This window comes from Macrosteles quadrilineatus, unplaced genomic scaffold (assembly GCF_028750875.1).
Source record: "Macrosteles quadrilineatus isolate MER2022 unplaced genomic scaffold, UCM_ALF_1.0 Scaffold_3__2_contigs__length_128488019, whole genome shotgun sequence".
NCBI lineage: Eukaryota > Metazoa > Arthropoda > Insecta > Hemiptera > Cicadellidae > Macrosteles > Macrosteles quadrilineatus.
The window spans coordinates 29412022-29432337 of NW_026542596.1; positions in this window are offsets into that span (position 1 = coordinate 29412022).

The window sequence follows — 20316 nt, forward strand, 5'->3', positions numbered from 1 at the left end:
TCACTTCATTATCCATTCACGCTGCATTAATATTCAACTCAAAATACGTAAACTAATTTTACCAATTTGATAAACCTTTTAAGAATAAACCTCGAACTAAACCTGTTCTAAATGTCGTTTAATATAAATTTCAAAGACTAATGAACATAACCTGAATCAATATAATTCTTTAAATAAAAGGACTACATCCTAAACAATAATGAAACTTATTACGTAATTCCAGCTCAAGACAGAAGTAGAATTGCGACGGAAAGTTTATTGTTGCGTCCTGCTGCGACAGAACGACTCAGACACAGAAACCGTTTCAAAGAAACATGAACACTCTCTTCTAGCAGGATACATAAACTAGTGAGCTTCGCAACCGGCTCACTATAGTGGAAGCCGTGGACTAAAATAGCTGGGAAATTTGTTTACACTGTATATTTGAAATTCCATAGAATTTATAGAATTCATAATTATTTCCTAAAAAAAAAAACTTGTATCTAGATACTGTACATCAATAATTATTGCACTGTGATAACCATAGCCTCCCCAATCCAGTCTCATAAATAGAGAAATGATTATACATACATAAAACATAATTCTTATAAGCTGCGGATACAAATTCAGTATTAACAGCTTATATTTCTCTTTAGGTATATACTCTAGTGACATTTTGCATGTAGTAATCCTAAACAGTTACGAGGATCGAACTAAATCGTACCCGCTCCTCTAGTACCGAAGTCAAAGCCGCTAAACACGATTTTATGTCCCATCTTGACATACTAGGCTCCAGTCTGTAACTATTGTATACGTTACTTCAGGCTGTTTCTATAGGTGCCATCATAACATAAATAAAATACATTGATGATTGACGGTATTTGAGCCCGGTACCTTGGGGTTCGAAGCCCCGCACTCCACCAGTCTAGCTTACCCGTCGTGTCGCTAATTACATACGACATGGAGAAAGGGCGATTTATTTTAATTCGTGTTTGACTATGGTATGTTATAAGCTTCGATCGTTATAATAGTGTGTAATAGTGTATAACTCAAATATGCAGTGAAACTATGTAAAATATAAGATCAATACAATATAGAATCTATCATTACCCCTATTTTAACTCAGCAGCTGCAAAATTGTTTTAGATTACATTGATTGCATCCACGGTGTAATTTCTTCATGGTCATCTTTATGGGCTCAATGATTGATTAACTATTCACCAAACTTTTTCAACTACAGTAAAACTATTGCTAGATTTGTTTTGTCTGGTAATGTTTACACATACGATAATATGAAACTAAAAATAGATTCTTTATTTTTGCGTTTTCTCAACATATACGGTATAGGTATAGTGAAAAAAATTGTATAACCAGGACACATAAATTGTTCATGCATCTATTCGAAAGGAACAAATATACACCAAACACCTAAGCACTTCATAACTGAAACACTAGTAATATAAGAGAGATTTATTTTTTTACACAGTGATTCTGAGTTTGACGTCGTATGTAACTTGACACTATTTACAATGGAGGGTTTCAGAGTTGTGTGGCTTCAACAATCCAAACACGCGGTGATGTCGTGATTACAGCATACATTCACACACATGGTCTGTCATCTACACTGCCTATGTTCTGGCGTAATGTCATAGTTTTATGAGTTTTATTTTAATTTTTCTCTTTTTTTTGTTCAGAAATATTTTATGTGACATCTTTAAAAATTTGCTCTCTGAGTTTGAAGGTTCAATTTGCTCAGTGTTCAGCCTATTCCTGTTTTCTTGTGAAATGTATATAAAGATGACTATAGATACAACTAATTACATGTTACAACTAATGTAAGTAAATACATACGATGAATGTTTTGGTCCATAGCTTTAAGTAGATCGATATTTACCTTAAAATGCACGTGTATTTTGTGCAAATACATTTCTAATGATTTGGTTAAGCCAAGCTGTTGTTATTTCAATGTAGCATGTACACTTTTATTCACTATACAACAAGACAATATAAACCTTATTTATCGACAAATTGGCTAAGATTTCAAAACTTGTTATATAAATTACATACAGGCACAAAACAGTCAATAATAATCTGGCTGTATCTTTTTTTATTGTATGGATGATAATACAATAATAACACATCAAGCATTTTAATGGCACATACTCTATGATTCTTGGCTTAGCTCCAATTAATTTCCTTTGATATCTAACTTAAGGCTTATTTTACGGAAATTATACTAATTGTTCACACCCCATTTATTTTACAAGTTAATTACATCGTTGCTACTAATTTCATATAATGTTTACCATCTGTATTAATTAAATGATACTGTATAAGCCAATAAAATTAAATGACACCTATCTAAATGTACAAAGCAATATTTTATCATACTTTGTAATTGGTTTTCGATAAAGGTGGTGGTAGAGAATGAGGTATGTTTGAGCGGAATACGAAATAAGCCTTTTCAACCCCAGCCTTTGTTTTCTTGGCCCCTTTGTGTCTCTGTTGAACAGTTTCCGATATGAGGAAATAAGTAAAGGAAGTCAAGTAGTGGCAAAGTCGTTTATGTTGCACCATGACTTCATTGAGGTATCGTTTTGTTCAATATACTTTCTTCAATTCTATCTAATTTAATTTCATTGATCATTCCGTCCATGTTTAAATTGTCTGTATGAAGTAGGTAAATATTTATGTGATGATCTATAAATCGGTAACGTTTCCACAATGGTTTGAAGAGAAGGGTCAGCTTTAACCTTAAAATTAGAGTTTTTATTCGGTTCTCAGCATGTTAAATTTTACCTAGTACATGTTTGTCCTTATAATATCTTTAAAGAAGCATAATAACTACATTTTAATGTTAAATGATGATTAGATCAAATGTCTATTTTATGACAAAAAATATTATATAGTGCGACTGACCAAGGAATAAAAAAATGTATTGTGGTGTTATGAATAGTTGGATGTTAGGTGACGTGGGATACTATTACAGTAGTCTAAAATATGTGTCACGAAAAGATCATATACTGACACTATACAAAAATTTGATAAATATTTCAAGTAAGAAGTAAATGTAAATCATCAGGCGATTTATCACAAATATATAAAGCCAAAAGTACCCATGAACTTTTGAGAAAACTACAAGTCACACCCCCATAAACCATATACTTAAAATGTTCGTCATGACGAGAAACCTTGCGCAAAATTATCCATTATTTCATAAATTGCCCTATAAGGTCGTAATTGCTATCCAAAGGGAACTTTCCATTTACCTAATGTTAAAAATACCTCAGCTGTTATTATTTGTTTGTATTACCATTACTGTATTCTACTTTGTTTATTTCAGCTTAACTTAACCAATCAATAGTTTTATTAATACTTATGTAGTAAACGGGGTGGAGCCCGTGGGTAACAGCTAGTATGGGATAATGCAAGTTTAACAACGTTAAGGACAATTCACATCTCATCGGAATTATAATCACAACTTTGATAGTTTTAGTTTTTATAACTTTTCTGCTTAAAAGGCACCTTTATGCACCCAAAGGGCTTATTATGATCACGCTACATTCATAAGAGATACCAACGGTAGAATATACAGGGTGACAAAAAAGTATGGAAACGGCTTGATATCTTTTTAACTAAATTCTTTAGAAAATTCAAACCTTTCACATCAACCTATATGTATGAAAACTACTTTTTGCAAGCATTACCATTTTTTTACCTTCACCAGGGGACGGCCCATGAGGAGTAGGTACATAATCTTTAATGTAGGTATAGGTTGATATGCACGTCAGTTTAAGGTCTGGTCAAGTGGAGTTCATTGCCGGAATACGCGTCAAAAAAGTTCATCCGTTACAGAATGGAAGCAGTCCAAAGTTCTTGCGAAACATACCTGCAGAGGCCTTAGTATTGTTATACTCATAGTCAACATTAGCCGGGAAATCTGAAACCCGGTTAAATTTGTTTTGAAGATTGAATAATATTAGTCTATTAGCTAGTTGACTTTAAAATTCAATTTCAGCTCTCAAGCTAACGTTTAATACGAGTATTTACCAACACTAAGGCCTGTGCGGGTATAGTCCACAAGAACTTTGGGCAGCCGCCATTTTGTAACGGATAAACCTTTTGAAACGCGGTTTCCGGCAATGAACTCCACTTGACTAACACTTTAAAATGATGTGCATATGCTTACATTAAAGATTGTGTACCTACTCCTCATGGGTCGTCCCCTGGTAGAGGAAAAAAAATATAATGCCTGGAAAAAGTAGCTTTCACACATGTAATTTGATGTGAAAGGTTTGAATTTTCTACCGGATTAAGTTAAAAAGATATTAAGCCGTTTCCAGACTTTTTGGTCACCCTGTATTTTTATAATGTTGAGAGGCTGAAACCTCTTCCCCTTACATAATTGACTCTTATTTGCAGTTAAAAAGATAAATCCATGCATCTTTACTGAAAAAAAATCTTGTTTAAAACACAATATGTTGTGATACATAGGTCTTATTTTTTATGGTCAGTTTGACCAGGTTTACGTAAATTAATGTTGGAAAATCAGCAGACCGTAATTTAAATAATGAAAAAAATCATAATGCTCATTATATACATAAATTGTGTCTTGTAAAACTTAAGCCAATCGTTTGTCATTTTGCACTACATCTTAACTTTTTTTTTCTTTTAACAACTAGAAAGATTTAATCACAACCGTTTCTATGTTTGATAAGACGTGTTCAGTTTGTAATTAATTTGATTAATTTATAGAGTGTTAGACCATAAAAAAAACGTCTATACAGTTATAAATATTCTTACAATAGCTAAAAATATCATATGTCTTCATTGCTCTAAATAAGTAATTCCATACAGATTTATATGATTTTATTTTATACAAAATAATATATAGTTGTTCATATTCAATTTCACTAACTATATACTATCTAAAAAACTACGATAACTAATTATTATCACGACATGGCTTTGAGTATTGATATGATAAAAGATTTTAAAGGATTACAATACGTGAATAATGATTTTTAGATGTTTCTTGTTACAAATAAGGGGAAGAAGTAACATTCTTTGATGCAGAGTCCAATGCTTTTAGGAGCTTTTTAAGATTATGTAGCGATAGCAGTGTTTTGGCTCTGTTCCTCCTCGATGCGGGATATATTTCAGTCAAAGAGTATTGCACTGTTATATACAATGCCAAGGTTCATTTCATTATATTTATCACAATTTGAGGAAACCCCATACTGACTTTGATATGTTGGGTATGAGTTATATATTTTAAATATATATTTAGATTTTTTTAAGTCAGAACTTTAATAAACATTTTTTGTAAGAACACGATCCTAAGAAATAAAAAATCATGTATAAAACTAATAATAACAATACAACTACATTAATCAAATGGTTCAATGATCCATAAGGCTACTCATAGAATATTCATTTATATTTTAAACTATAAATCAAAAACTCTACTAATCATTTGAACAACAGAAAAGCCACAGTTGGAAGGAAGCCAAGTCGTGCTTGGCACGAAACCGTAATCTGAACAAAAATTAATACTAAACTGAATTTTTATAAAATATGTATATATATATATATATATATATCCTTTATTACCAGATAGCTTAACAAAGGCAGCAATAATTTTGACCGCGTTTTAAACTAAAAAATTAGTCTTATGTAACCGTTAATTTCTCCTACTAAATAATATAATATTTACTTCGAAACGCTTATTTAATGTCTTTCACCAACAAATTAAACTTACATAATTATTAAATGATTTTGGTTAGAGATTCTATTTGAATCGTTTGATTCACTTTTTATTGAATATCTATACCTTTTTGTACTTAGAGTTAGCTTTACATTCTAGTCAGTAATTTCACATATTTAAAGTATTAACAGACAACTTTTAGTGCTCATATTCAGTTTGCTTATAATTCTAAACTTTTAAATATTTTGCTGATAAAAGTATAATACTCGTGGATTGGCCTCTCAGTCACTATTCACAGTTAAAACTTAGTGATAAGTTAATTTAATTCCTTGCTAAATAACAAGCAATCCATAAAACAAGCTTTTGTAGTAAAATTAATATCAATAATTTGCTTAACGAACCGACTCATTCATTAAAGAAATCTGGTGACTTAGCAAGAAAGAAATCCCTGAACTGTAACTAATATACAACGATTTGGAATCTCTCATAAAAGCTTTTAATTAGCAATGTTGCAAAAAAATATCTTGGCGTGTATTTTATGTCCAAACTGAAATTGTTTTATAAAAGTGTATAAAGGTTATTGTTTTGTAAAGTTCTGACAGTATTATACCCGACGTTACATCCGACAGTAATATATTGTGTAAGAGAATTATATATGTAAGTATTTATTTTATTGTTATAATAATTTAAGTAAGAAAATGCACTGTAAAAACTAAGACTTTCAGCAAATAACTGTAACTAAATTGAATATATTAACAAATCTTTCCTTTTAAAAATGAAATATAAAAATTGAGTGTTCAGGTAACTATTCACACTCATAATGCATTTTATATAAATGCATGATTAGTTTCGATAAATCATTTTATTACATTATTTGACTTATAATGTTATAATTGAAAGTAATTTTTTAAAGTTTTTTAAATATTTATAATTATTTTATATATACCCATATTTTACACTAAGCATTAAATTTCACTGGTAAAAAATAAATGCTGGCGTTACCAATTTATGATAGGGAATCTTTCATTGTATTACAATCAGTATGGAAAACGTAAACCATAGTTTTTTCATAGCAATGAGTTAATACAATAAAGGGAATGGTACGTTTATAGGCAAACATTCATTGTTTATAGCAAGAAGAAAATAAATAAATAGCCAATATACTCTATTCCATTTTGCCGCCGGCCCAAACTTGGGCGCCAGTTTTATGGATGTACAGTCTGATTTAATATTTCTATGTTTTACCCCTTAGTAAAATTTGTTCATATTTTAACCTTTGACGGTTACATACGGGACAACAACTAAGCAAATCAAAATAGTGTGCCACTATAAACCTCAGAGTAATATTATCATTTTGTTTTTGACTAGAATAAAGCTTAAACAACTATTATTAGAGGATTATATTAAAGTTACATGTAATCAACAACATAGCTTTATATTTAGCATCTATATCAGACAAAGGTAGTCACAACGATGAAGAAAAAGTTGGCCTTAGAACTAGTTAAAAACACAAATTAATATATTTAGGATATATTTTGTAAGACTAAGCCCAGATTTAAAATTAGTCATATGATAGCACAGTCAAGGTCCTAAAAGCCTATTCTTTATCCTTATTTGAAGGGAAATCAGGTCATAGTAGATAACATTTACATCTGTATCAAAAAAGGAAACTTGTGCTACAATGAATGCTAAGGTCATACATTTTTGAATATGAAAACGTGGTACCGTAAACATGAGTAAGTGCCGTTCGTTTGGTTTACTTCTGTTTTTATTACGTTATTAGAATAGAATGACAGTTAGTTTGTGAACGTATAAAAGAATATCGCAGCTTGCTTTGAAGCTTGAACCAAATAGACTAAGTAGTATTTTATATTTTATATTTGACATTTTTTAAATCTTAAGTCTTTAATTTCATATTATTATTTTTTTTTAGATATAACCTAATGTGAATGTGTTAAAAATAATGCTTTTTAAATCCGTCAATATTATATTTATTTTAGTTCCTTATTTTAATTTTATAGCTCTGCCTCAGATGCATAAAAACAATGTAATGTGTATCTTATAACGAGCTAAAAAACTGTTGTATTAATTTTAAAATCCAACCAACTGAATATCTAAAACTTTAGCTACTTTTCCCACATAGTTTCTGTAAAACTAATCGTATTGTATGTAACAACTGGTATTTTTTTCCATAATGTTGTAAAAGACACTTTATGTATGAAGTTTTCCTAAAAATACGGGTATAAATTGTTGAACTTAATTTTCGTTATTTTATATTATTAATATAATTATTTTTGTGAGGAAGATTTAAATCCGTAAAAATTTTTAAACAAACTCTTTAAATATACTACGAAAGCTCGCCCCGTGGTCGCAGACTCTACCAAAAATATATACTTACGGACTTCTCTATTTTCACCCCACGGAACTTTTTGGATGTTCTGTTTATATTTTGTTGTTATCTTGTCACCAGCATATCAACCCATAAGGCCCATGTTAATAAAAAAAATAATTTCAAATGCATTTTTCGTGCTTATTTTTAGCCTATTTTAATTTACGAAGAGATTCTGCACATCTACAGGAAAGTATCTTTCATTTGGTACCAACCGCGTGTAATTCGGTCCAGTAAGGCCAGGCTAGTTTCGTAAATTTTGAAAAAGTTTTTTTAAATAGTCAACTATGGAAAAATTAGTTAATTCTTTAATAAAATGTATGCATATTCCAATCTTTACTATTTTCGTAGCATAAACAAATAGAGATGGTTTGAGCCAACTCCTAGGCTAAACTTGGCCAATAACAGGGCCGCAAGACGATGTTTGGTCGCAATTAATCTACGGTAACGTGAAGCTCCTGACGGATACAAGGAATGTTTTCAATTTGCTACTTCAATATACTCGAGTCGTAACTCAGGATAAATTATTGCGTAGTTTCTTGTCAAGGAAAGCGGCCAAGAACCATCTTGTTCGTGCAAGAACACTCTGAAAAAATGCATAGTTAGTTTGAGAAATTATAAGTATAATTATGTATTGTATGTAAGGTAGTTACAGTGCACCATGTACAAAATTACCTTCATAAAATCATGAGGTAGACAGTTCCTTTAAAATAAAATGACAGCGGCTTTTTATGTATGGAATCTGTACCAGGATGTCCCTAATCATTGGCTTTTTAATGAATACGTTTGGCTTAATAAATCAGCTTACATAATCGCTAACTCATCCTTTATTTGTATTTGAGTTTGAATACTCTGACGATTGGTAAACATCTCTTAAGATCGGACCGATTATACTTTCCATTCATATTAGTATCAATATAGACAAAGTTAGACTATACTGACAATAAAGCCAAACCTGAATTGGAAAATTTAAGACAAGCGTATTTTGTGCATAAATACAGTATTAACTTCTAGCGTTATGTTAACGATTTACATTCCTCATTTTATTTAACCATTTAAAATTTTAAATGTATTGTTGTATTCTCCCTTTCATAGATATAATGTAATGTGTTTTTAAATGCTAGTTATTTCAAATGAAAATGTCATATGGAAAAAATCTTATAATTAAATATAATATATAAATATTACTTTAATTAGTTCTATAATATTATAATTATTTGTATAATGATTTTTTAAATAGGTGTATACATGAATGCAAACGTGGAAAGATCCAGGTGTAAAGACTGAATTAAGCGTATTTTAACATTAATAATTTAGTACAACAGAGAATAAATTTTCCCACGATTATTAGCAGCGTCTATCATTCTACTTATAACAAACAATTTTAACTTCTGTAAAAATTAAAAAAATATGTCTATATCAGTTTTATTACATAATCCCCAGTCGTCAATGATTTCAGTCAGACATTGTAACAATTTTATTAGTTCGTAATTTTGGTAGGTTTGTTTCTATGTTATTAATTAACAACATAATGTGTTTTAAATTGATAAAATAAAATAAATAAATACTATGAAATCATTTTATTACAACAACTCAATACAAATATTTTCCCTCAGACAATTAAAACATATGATGTTATATTGATAGGCTATTACAATTGTACCAATCTTCATTAGTATGCTTATGCAGCCGGTGTCATCACTTCTTGGTCTTTCGGTGAGATCCACGTCAAGTGGTTATACACTATTTACAGCACCAGACGTTTTGCCCATGATGAGGTATCCTCAGTCTCATATTTGCCACGATTGGTGCTGTAAATAAATATATCGACTTCTATATCGAGCCCAGGCTCTCACTGAAAGACCAGGAATTTATCGATGTACCAAGTGTAATTAATTAACCAAGCTCAGCACAATTCTATTTTGAAAATAACTATAGTAAATATCTTCTATTATGTTTCTACCAATAATTGTTTAAAATCGGTCGTATTCACAAAATAATTCACTTTCACTCGAGTTTGTCACAATACCAACAATATGATTTAACAATTTGATATAAATCTGTTAGAAACATTTATCATTTGCCGAAAATATTGATGCACCAGCTTTTTCAGATTTCGGCAATGGGGAACCCCTCCGCATTGCCGCGTCAGTGAGCACTTTGCATAAAACACCGTGTGTGCGCACTGAGCCGGAAACTGGGGGTTGTGAACGCTCAATCAATTTGAATCAAACAATTGATGGTTTATTGGTCGTATTTATTTTTACAAACACTAATCAAAACTAGTGAAATATGTCCGACCAGGGGAGCCTAGCGAGTGAATAGTATTTAGGACAAACTGTTGTCTTTCTTCTGGTAGGATCTAATTTACTCTAAATGATAGAGACACCAGGCCTCGAAGGTTAGTATGCAATTAAACATAATACGCAATCTATAAAAATATCTTTAGTAGTTGGTTTGTTATTAATCATTAATCTTTTAGTATTTTCTAACTGACATTGCAGTTTTTATTATGAGTATAATTTTGAAACCTAATCTAATAGTCAATGACCTACCGTCTCCGTTTTACTAGCCAAATTGTTTGGTTTAATTTGAGTCATATTTTAAAATTTAGTTTTAATTATGTACGTTGTGAATACATTGTGAGTAGTTTTTTATTTTTTTTATTAGAGTAATAAAAATCAGTCAGAGTGATTGAAGTAAGCAATTGAACATCCACCCATTCTTTTAAACCCAATGTGCAACGAAACAAACTGTGTTCATTTATATTTCAAATACAAAATATAGCAGCGTATTCTGAAGTAAGTACCATTCGTTCTGTTTATAGCCCTCTTTATTACCTTGGCCAAACGTCAGCTTGTTTATGTGTGGAAGAATGCCACAACAACTAGTAAAACACCACACAGAAAACAAGTTGTTTTTAGTGTTTGTAAACTTGTTTATAAATTGATGTTGGCAGTAAATAATAACGTTAAAAGATCTTTACCTTAAGAACAATACTCTTTCACTGTAATAATTTTTGTGTGCGCTTTAAAGAGGTACATTAGCTTAGACAATTTGTTTTTTGGTAATTGTTTGATTTATATCTTTTAAAAATTAGTAGAAACTACTATTTGATTTTATGATCCATCAGAAACGTCCATATTAAAAACTATTCATCTTTGAATTAATATCTGATTTGGTAATTTTTTCATTGTTAGAGTTAAATTTGAATAAATGGAATACCTTTTAGTTCTATATCTGTCGTATATTAAATTGTAAGACATTACAAGGTAATCACAGAAACAAAAGGAAATGTATTAAAAATGTATTTACGAAACTAATGACAAAAAACATGTAACACAAACTAATAAAGCTATTTCTTTATGAAGTTCAGTTAAAATATTGAAAAAAGTTATTAGGATAAATTATAAATTCATGACATTGTAGAATTGTGAACTCTTGTTTCTACCTTCTGTACATTAATGATAATAAATAACAAAACCAAAAATCAAACGTGTTAAATATTTATCATATTTTATATATAAATAAATAACCCTTGCATCCTACAAGCTATCCTTGACTGTATAAGATGAGACCATTCTGTTGATCTGTGTAAGGTAATTCAAGTGATAAAATCTTAATTTTGTTTATCGAGAATTTGTATTATTCTTGATTGAACTATTTTGAATTATATTTTAGAATTATATTTTGAACCTTTTATTATTATTTTTCAGTCACAAAAAATTTCAACACTATAAAAATCAAGAATAAAATTTATGTTTAAACTTGCAATCCTTTACAAGAGATTGTCATGAATATTTATTATTAAAGTGAAATAACACCTTCTTAAAACCCTACGTTATTAAGTATAGGTGAATTTTACATCGAATTATTCTTTGCTTTTAATTTAAAAATGAGCCATGACACCATCTAAGCATAACTATTTTTATTAACCTTAACACTACAAATTAAATGTAACATATTAGCAAACATTTTTTAAATTGTGCATAAATATATCAATGTAAAAATACTATGTATACATTTCATAAATAAGAATACAATGTTATATATACATAGTAGGGTTTTAATGTTAACACGAATAAATTAACCTTGTAGTCAGTTTCTGTTATATTCCATCGAAACGAATTAAATAATTAAAACAATTTTATATCCTTTAGTTGGGCGTGAATATGCATCAAAGCGATCAATGAGGAATTTAATTCAAAGAGTGAAAACAATATGAGATAGGCAGTTTCAACAATATATTTGCAAATAAAAAATGTAGCTTAAGGAATTGTTTTCCATTTCAAAGTGTTCTAAGCTTTAAAAAAGTGTTATGCATTTTTAATAATTTGTAATTAATTTAGTGATTGTTTGTACTGCACCTTAATATCAACGTAGATTAAAAATATTAGTATATAGGTTCCAACAGTAAATTTAAAGAGAAGATCATGAAATTCATGTATATCTTCTAATATATAAAATTCTCGTGTCACAGTGTTTGTCTGCAAACTCCTCCGGAACGACTTCACCGATCGTTATGAAATTTGGTGTGTAAATTCTGTAGGTATGCGAATCGGACGTAAACTATTTCCCGTTTCGAAATTCTTAAAAGGGCTCCGCCCCAGTGGCTCTGGAGTTTCCCATGTTAACCTTATGAGAAATGGAATTAATGAATCTTAACAGCTGTTTCAATTAAACAAGTTGGTTCTGTTCTATGATGTTCAATAGCATTAAAGTTACAAGGATTACCAACAGTGTGCAGCACTATTATTTCTTTTACATTTATGACAACAGCTAATTTGCAACCAAAAGGTGAGTGAGCGTAGCGAACGAACTTCAACCTGGAGGCGAGTTAGCGTAGCGAACGAGCTAACCTGAAGGCAAGTGAGCGCAGCGAACGAGCTCCAACCTAAAGGTGAGTGAGCGTAGCGAACGAGCTCCAACCCAAAGGTGAGTGAGCGTAGCGAACGAACTTCAACCAGGACGTGATTGAGCGATGCGAACGAGATCATCTTGAAAATTAAACGTAACGGTACTTTCTTTCCATCGGTCTGTCTTAGGGGAAACCTATAACTTAAGCGATACGAAGTTCGCCGGGTCAGCTAGTATCAATATATATCTGTAAATGTATACATATATTTGGAATTTTGGAATTTACGGATTTAAAAAGCTGCCAACGAATTCTAACCACAAGCACTGTTTCACACCAAACGAATTTAATTTGTGGCCTCTGTATTCTAACCAAACCGTTTTTCTATATATATTTTACTAGTTCAATACCTCAAAAGAACTTTTTTACTGGGCCATTTCCTTCGTTTTTAGGATAACTGATTTCTTTTTCATAGTTGTTAAGTGAAGTAGTTTCTGGAAAATATATAATATATCAGACTTCATTTGTGTAAACTGTTTTAATTTGTGATAACCTATCCTTTGACCTTAGTTACTGTTATAACATACTTCTATCATATTTATATGAAAACTTATAAAAATAATTTTTTCCCTTAAACATTTAAAGGTCATAAAAAGTCTGAAATTGCTAATGATATGAACATTAAAGACACAAAAGACACGGGAATTTTAAGTAACAAAAGGGAAATATAATATCTCTTTATTTTAATTCTTTGATAGTGATACGTTGTCTCTACACATTGTATAATATCATAATAAAATACCTACATTTTTTTACTCCTGGAATTTAAATTTTTTAGTCATATCGTGTTATACAGAGTTTTAATAAACTAAATTAGTGGGACATTTACTTCTCAGTTATTTACAAAAATTTTACACACTAAATTAAGATGATGAGCAGTAAATTTACCTATCAGTTGTTTTATTTTAAGTTAATAAATCTTTATCCTACTCTTTGTTTAAATCAATCAATTAAAAATAATACCAGTATTAATTTTTGTATAACCATGTTGTTTTACTTTTATAATTAAAATTAAATACTTTCATGGTTCTTGGTGAATATTTAGAGGTAAAATTGTATACGATAATCAACATAATCAGATCTTAACCAGTAACACATCAACATTTTGTTACATGCAGCTTCTTCAAAACGATTCGTCATTGAATAATAGGTTTCGTATCTACAAGTCGAAGTGCAGTTCATTGGTACTTATTTACATTACAGGTTATTTCGCAGTGGGACGTATACTTATGATAAAAACAATTATTATTTGTATATACGTACGTGAAGGCGATAACTTCAGTAATTTTTATCCGATTTTGATGAAATTTGGTTTAAAGGTGAAATGCGGGATAAACGTGAATGAGTTCACGAACCAGCATGATCGGACGATAGGAACGGGAATTTATGGGTTTTTTTTTTATTTTTGACCTTCAAAACACAAATTTTCCAATTTCTCTCTAGACTTTTTTTAAGAGCTTTAAAAAACAAATAATTTAGTATATCAAAATGTTTTTGTACGGTTATTGGTAACGGAGAAAATTCAAAAAAATTTTAATTTAAAATTCCCATGTTATTCTTATGGAGAATATTGTAAAATGTTGTTGTTTGCTTGTTTATGGATATATTTTGGTCAAAATTGGCAAATCTATTTATTTTATAATAAGCTATTAATATTTTACAAAAAACACATATTATTAGTTTTCTTGTAGCAGCAAACTTAGGTACTCATTAAACCTTATGTTATTTAAATAAATTTAATTGGAAATCAATTCAGACAAATGGAAATTTGCTTAGTCAGCAGGTTTGCTGCGGTGGGGGTATTCAATATTCTTCCCATAATCTTTCTCCAGTGCTACTTGAATTCAAAAGTGTATGGTTTCTAACATTAATCCACCATTATGGCTAAACCTACAAATGTTAGGTAAATATAATTTAGACTTTTTTTGTAGCAACCCCATATAAGTCTTTGGCAATTAGACATCCCTAACTACGTTTAACTACAGTATTTAAAAATTAACCATTGCTTTCACGTCTTATGTAAGTTTATTCATTTACAAATATTATTTCACTTGTTTATACACGTTGCTGTTTATTAAATTACAATAGGCCCTAACACATTTCTAATCTAGAATAGGTATATATATCATCTCTATAAAAACATAAACATCGCAGAGTTATTTTGTAAAAGTATACCCTTTGCTTGAAATCAATCATGATCCAAACTCAGTAACCAAGCCAGTATTCTTTGTCTCCGTACGATAATCTTGCTTAGTCAATTCGCTACTCTATACATTCGAAACTGTAACAAAAAAAATTTGAATGTGTATATAAATCTTACTACAGACATTTTGTAGTTTACTGTAACTGTTACCATTAATAACACCCTCGTACTCCCAAATATAAATCCTTAGTTATTGTTTCAACAATTTTGTAAACCATTTAATTGGGTTTGTATGTTTAAAATCTGAGATCACATATGTTTGAAACATTATTATTATTACCATGATTCCCAGTTGAGATGGGGACGACACCTAGGTGCATATTTTAACTCAAATATATGAGTGAAAGATGAGTGTAGAATCTTCATTATATTTTGATATCATCTGTGTAGCTTTGTTACTGACTAAGACCAGCTGGTTCATCAGTCAGGACTATTTATTAAAATTTTATCACAGCTGGGCCTAGTTTCGAAAGATGAAAAAGCTAGTAACTTTACTCAGGATTGAACCAGTGACCTGATTAAATAACTCATTAACCAGTGATCAGTTTGATGCACATTCTCGCTCTTGTAGATAAACACAACGGTGTAATGAATTCACTCTTGTGTGGAATTCAACGAGTTAGATTCCCTCTGTTATATTCGTCATAGTAAAACCTATTCATAGGTGGTTTATAATAAAGAACATAACTCTTTTAGATTCCCAATACGTTGGTTCTGGATCTTAAATTCTAGCAATCACAAACGTATACTTCTGTAAATGACCTAGAATGAAAACTAAATCCATTTTAAAACCAACGCAACCAAGGTTTTAGCTATTTAGTAGCTCATTTCAAAATTACTTTAAGCTTTACATGGGAAATAGTTTTTTTATGCATACTTCCCTCATGTACAAATTTACAGTTTACAAATTTACATATGTACAAATTTATAGTTTGCTAGCTGTATTGCTTAGGTCCAGAACTAAGAAGTTTTAACTGGTTAACGTAGAAATAAAATATTCTGACACACCAATAAACCATAACATGTTCTTGGATGTGTTGCTAGCCTAGTGGTTAGCGTATTGGACTTCGGTGCTAGAGGGACGGGTTCTATTCCCACACATCCTCTAAACTTTAATTGGCTTGGGCCGCTTTCCCTAAAAGCTTTAGAAAATTTACTTGATTAAACATTCTACTGGCGCGGAAGAAAATTATGTAGGCCTATTGAATGAGTAAAAAAAAATAATAAATAAACTAATAGACCATTGTTAAATGGTTTTGTGTATTTATTTATTTGTAGATCCCAAAATAAATGGCAACCATTTCAAATACGATGGCTGACTTTAACATTTGTTTTGGAAACGCTATGCATTTTATGATTTCTTTAAATATCATAAAAAAGAGCAGTACTTTAAACTGTATTTTATAAACACCTGATTAATAATCAATCCAACCACTGAATGGTAAAAAATAGCATTGGTTATTTGGGTAATATACAACGTAAATATAACAATATGAAACTAGCTTACAACCATCTAGATATATTTTTATACACTTAAAAATATCGTTGATAAATCTCAGTAATACGTTAGGCTGTTCATCTTCTTTTATCTTCTGTTATCATTTCAATGTGATGCCGGATTTATCTGCAGTCATATGTCATAATCATTCACAGAGCGGATGGATATGTCTTACGGTTCAGCGTTTGTCAGAAAACAGCCCTTTAATCTTTACCAAAATAAGTTCGTACATTTTAATAGCAAACTAAAATAACTTATTAATGTATTAATAACAAATGTTAAAAGTGAATCAACATTGAGTTGGATTTATTGGTTTTCTATCAGTTTTTCAGAAAATAGATTTTATCATATTTAATAGCCTATAAAATATTTTATACATTTAACCAGTTCTCTGTAATAAACTAGGTCTGCTATTTTCCAAGAGAAGGCTTCCTCAAGGTTCCTCAAGAAGGAAAGAATAAGGATTTGTTGTAATATAAAATCTGATAGTGTAAAATCCATAGTGTAAGCATTTCACTACTCTGGTTTATATAGGCATACATACGCAAAAAAAATAAAAACGTAAGAAGATAAGAAGACTCGAAACGAAAGAAAAATGCCAAAAACAACTTTTGTAACAATTTGAATGAGAATGTGCTTACATTGGAAGTGTCAAGCATCGAGATCCATTGTTCGCCCCTTTTGTCACTTTTGTTGAAGTTTCCCTTTGTGTCTCCAAATCCCGAGCCTCTTCGCACTGTAACACTGATACCTTCTTTCGACTGTTTACTATCTTTGACTATTGTCTTTTATCTAGTGTAATATTGAACAATTCGCATTGTATATTAGTTTCATGGCTTATGATCGGCTATTGTCCATTGTCTATAGTTTTTGGCCAGCTGTCTACAATCCGTTGTTTATTTACTGTATGAGTAGTAGGCCTACACTGTCTACATTCGATTAGTTAACATCAGTAATAGAATAACCGTTGTTCATCAAATACTGCTACTGAACTGTCAATTTTATATCCCCAAATTTTTACTGTCTATTTTTTACTCTTCTTTTTCCCCCTTCTACTCTTGGTTTCCAGTTTACTGCCTATCGTATTTTTATGACTTTCTTTGAGACATTACAAACCATATAGGTATATTTACTGATAGTATGATAATAAGAGCGTCAAGAGGATTGTAGTTTGATACATTTCTACGCAATACTATATTTTTTCTTATAGTTTAAATTACATACAGTTCATTATTGCCCTGATCAGATGTAGTATATTATTTTTTTCTGGAACACTAACTCAAGCAATCTAAAAACACACAATACATACTAATGAGTCAATTGTACTTAATTTAACACACAATACAATAATAAATTGTGGTAGGTTCTTCTTTGGCAGTTACCAAAACTGTGATACTTCACGAGGATCTTTGGAGCTTTATTAAGTTCAAAACGTTACTATATGATTCAAGTATTCAAAGTTATCTTTCTGCTATCTGCTTGTGAAAGTGCAAGGCCAGTAACTAAATTAATGATTTCTTGTTGACAATATTTGGTGTTTATGAGTTTAAATCTATTTTGTAAACTGCATGTAAATTACTACTAACAGCAGAGCCGTTTTACTGTTATATTTTATTGGGGTTTTAAAAATAAATGAACTTATGAGAAAGATTTTCTTATCATAACATTATAACATTATAAAAAAATAAAAATTATTATTTTATTTTCTTTATATGGTAAACAACATCTTTGAATGGTTTTCTACTTCATACCAATAGTTTATTTTGTACGAAATGTGGAACAACATGTTTAAAACTATTTCCAAATAAATATAAATAAACATAAATGGGTTCGTAAACAAAATATTTGTTCAAGAAAGCTGTACAACTATCCAAAGCTAAAAACTAAATTCCGGACATATAATAGTTTTATCAACAAATTCCCGAGAAGATAAAACAGTTATTTACAACAGTAGTGATTGCTCTCTTGGGAAGGATCCAAAACTTATACAATAAATAAACGTATCCTTTATTGGTATAGTTTTAGTTTAAAACAAAGGGTATCTCCTCTTTCCTGTCTAAAAGTATATTAGATAAGCTACTACTTGATTATGGAATGTTATTTATTATATTTCTCACCGTAACATATGTACGCAAATTAAATTCAAACGATTAACTCATAATTAGTGTTTACTTATTGTGTGGCTTTAATGAAAATTAAAATAATATGTGAATTGTTAAATTAAATAATTGTTATATAATAGAATAACTATATCAAATAAAATAAAATAAAATAGCATTTATTCCGCCAAAATATTTACAAATTACATCATATTAGTCCCATACAAAAATGTTTACAATATTGTTTGGTTTTTTAATATAAAAATTTAATATAAACATAAAAATATAAAAAAGCTTTTTAAATTAGCGGAATATCTTCCACAAAGAAGGTATACCTCTGTGTGTGGAAGAGAGTCGTATTATATATATTTATATATTAGTATTAAACTAAGTGATGAAGGAAAAAATTTGTTATAGAAAAAAAATTATTTTGGAACATTATACTATATTATACTATTCACACATAATATCTTAGAAAATTAAGTATAAAACATATACCTAATATCTTTAGGAGAAGTTTGATCACAATAAGTCTTTACCACAATTATAAATTGATTAAAAAGCAGCAAAATGTCTTTATTTTTAAAGTTTGTTTTTGTTTTTCACATGAACATAGATCAGACTAATTTCTTCAATCAGTCACTAACTATTTCTAAATTTTGCCCTTTGAACTTTTTAAGATTCCATTAACTATCTGTAAAAATAAACCAAGCAGTTACACATCAACGTTGTACTGTACAACGATTACAAACGTTGAAACATATTAGATTCCAAAGTCTATTAGGATAGCCGATGACGTAGCAAGCGTGTCTTTGACAGACTGATCGCTCTCTCGGGACAGATAGACATCTTGCACCAAACAAGCTTGTCACTTAGTTGTAAATGTTGACGTTAACATAACGAGATTTATATCTAATTATTTTTTTTCAGTTATCGCTGTAAAATGAGCCGTAATTGGCCTGTCATTATAATTTGCAATGCATTTTAATTTGCTATCCACTTTTTAAGTACGTTTGCAGTAGTAACTTTTAGTTTTATTCGAATTTTAATCTTTATATCTAAAATGTTCACACTAAAGGAAATAAAAAAGGTATATTTATATTAAACTTGAGAATACAAGGACGACATGCACAAGGTAACAACACGTTTTCACTGTGTCGATTGGTCTTTTGAATATTTAAAAAGAATTCTAAGTATTCTGACAATTTAAAAGTAACCCGTAACCCACTATTGTTGGTAATTCTGAAGTAGAATAAGAATAACTAAAGACACAGACAAACACATTTACGTTTGCGTCATGTAAATAAACAATAAAATAAAGTAATACCACAAAGGAAGCATTTATAGAAAAAAGAGTTCATAATTTTATTTATTTAAGTTTATATTGTCATTAGCATTTTTTTGCAAGGGAACAGCTTGAACTTCACATTGTTATGTTATTCTGAAATAATGAAGGTGGAAGGGTAACATAGCAATTGAGTGAGACTGTATGCCAATGTGTTCATATATTCATCTATTTTATAAAA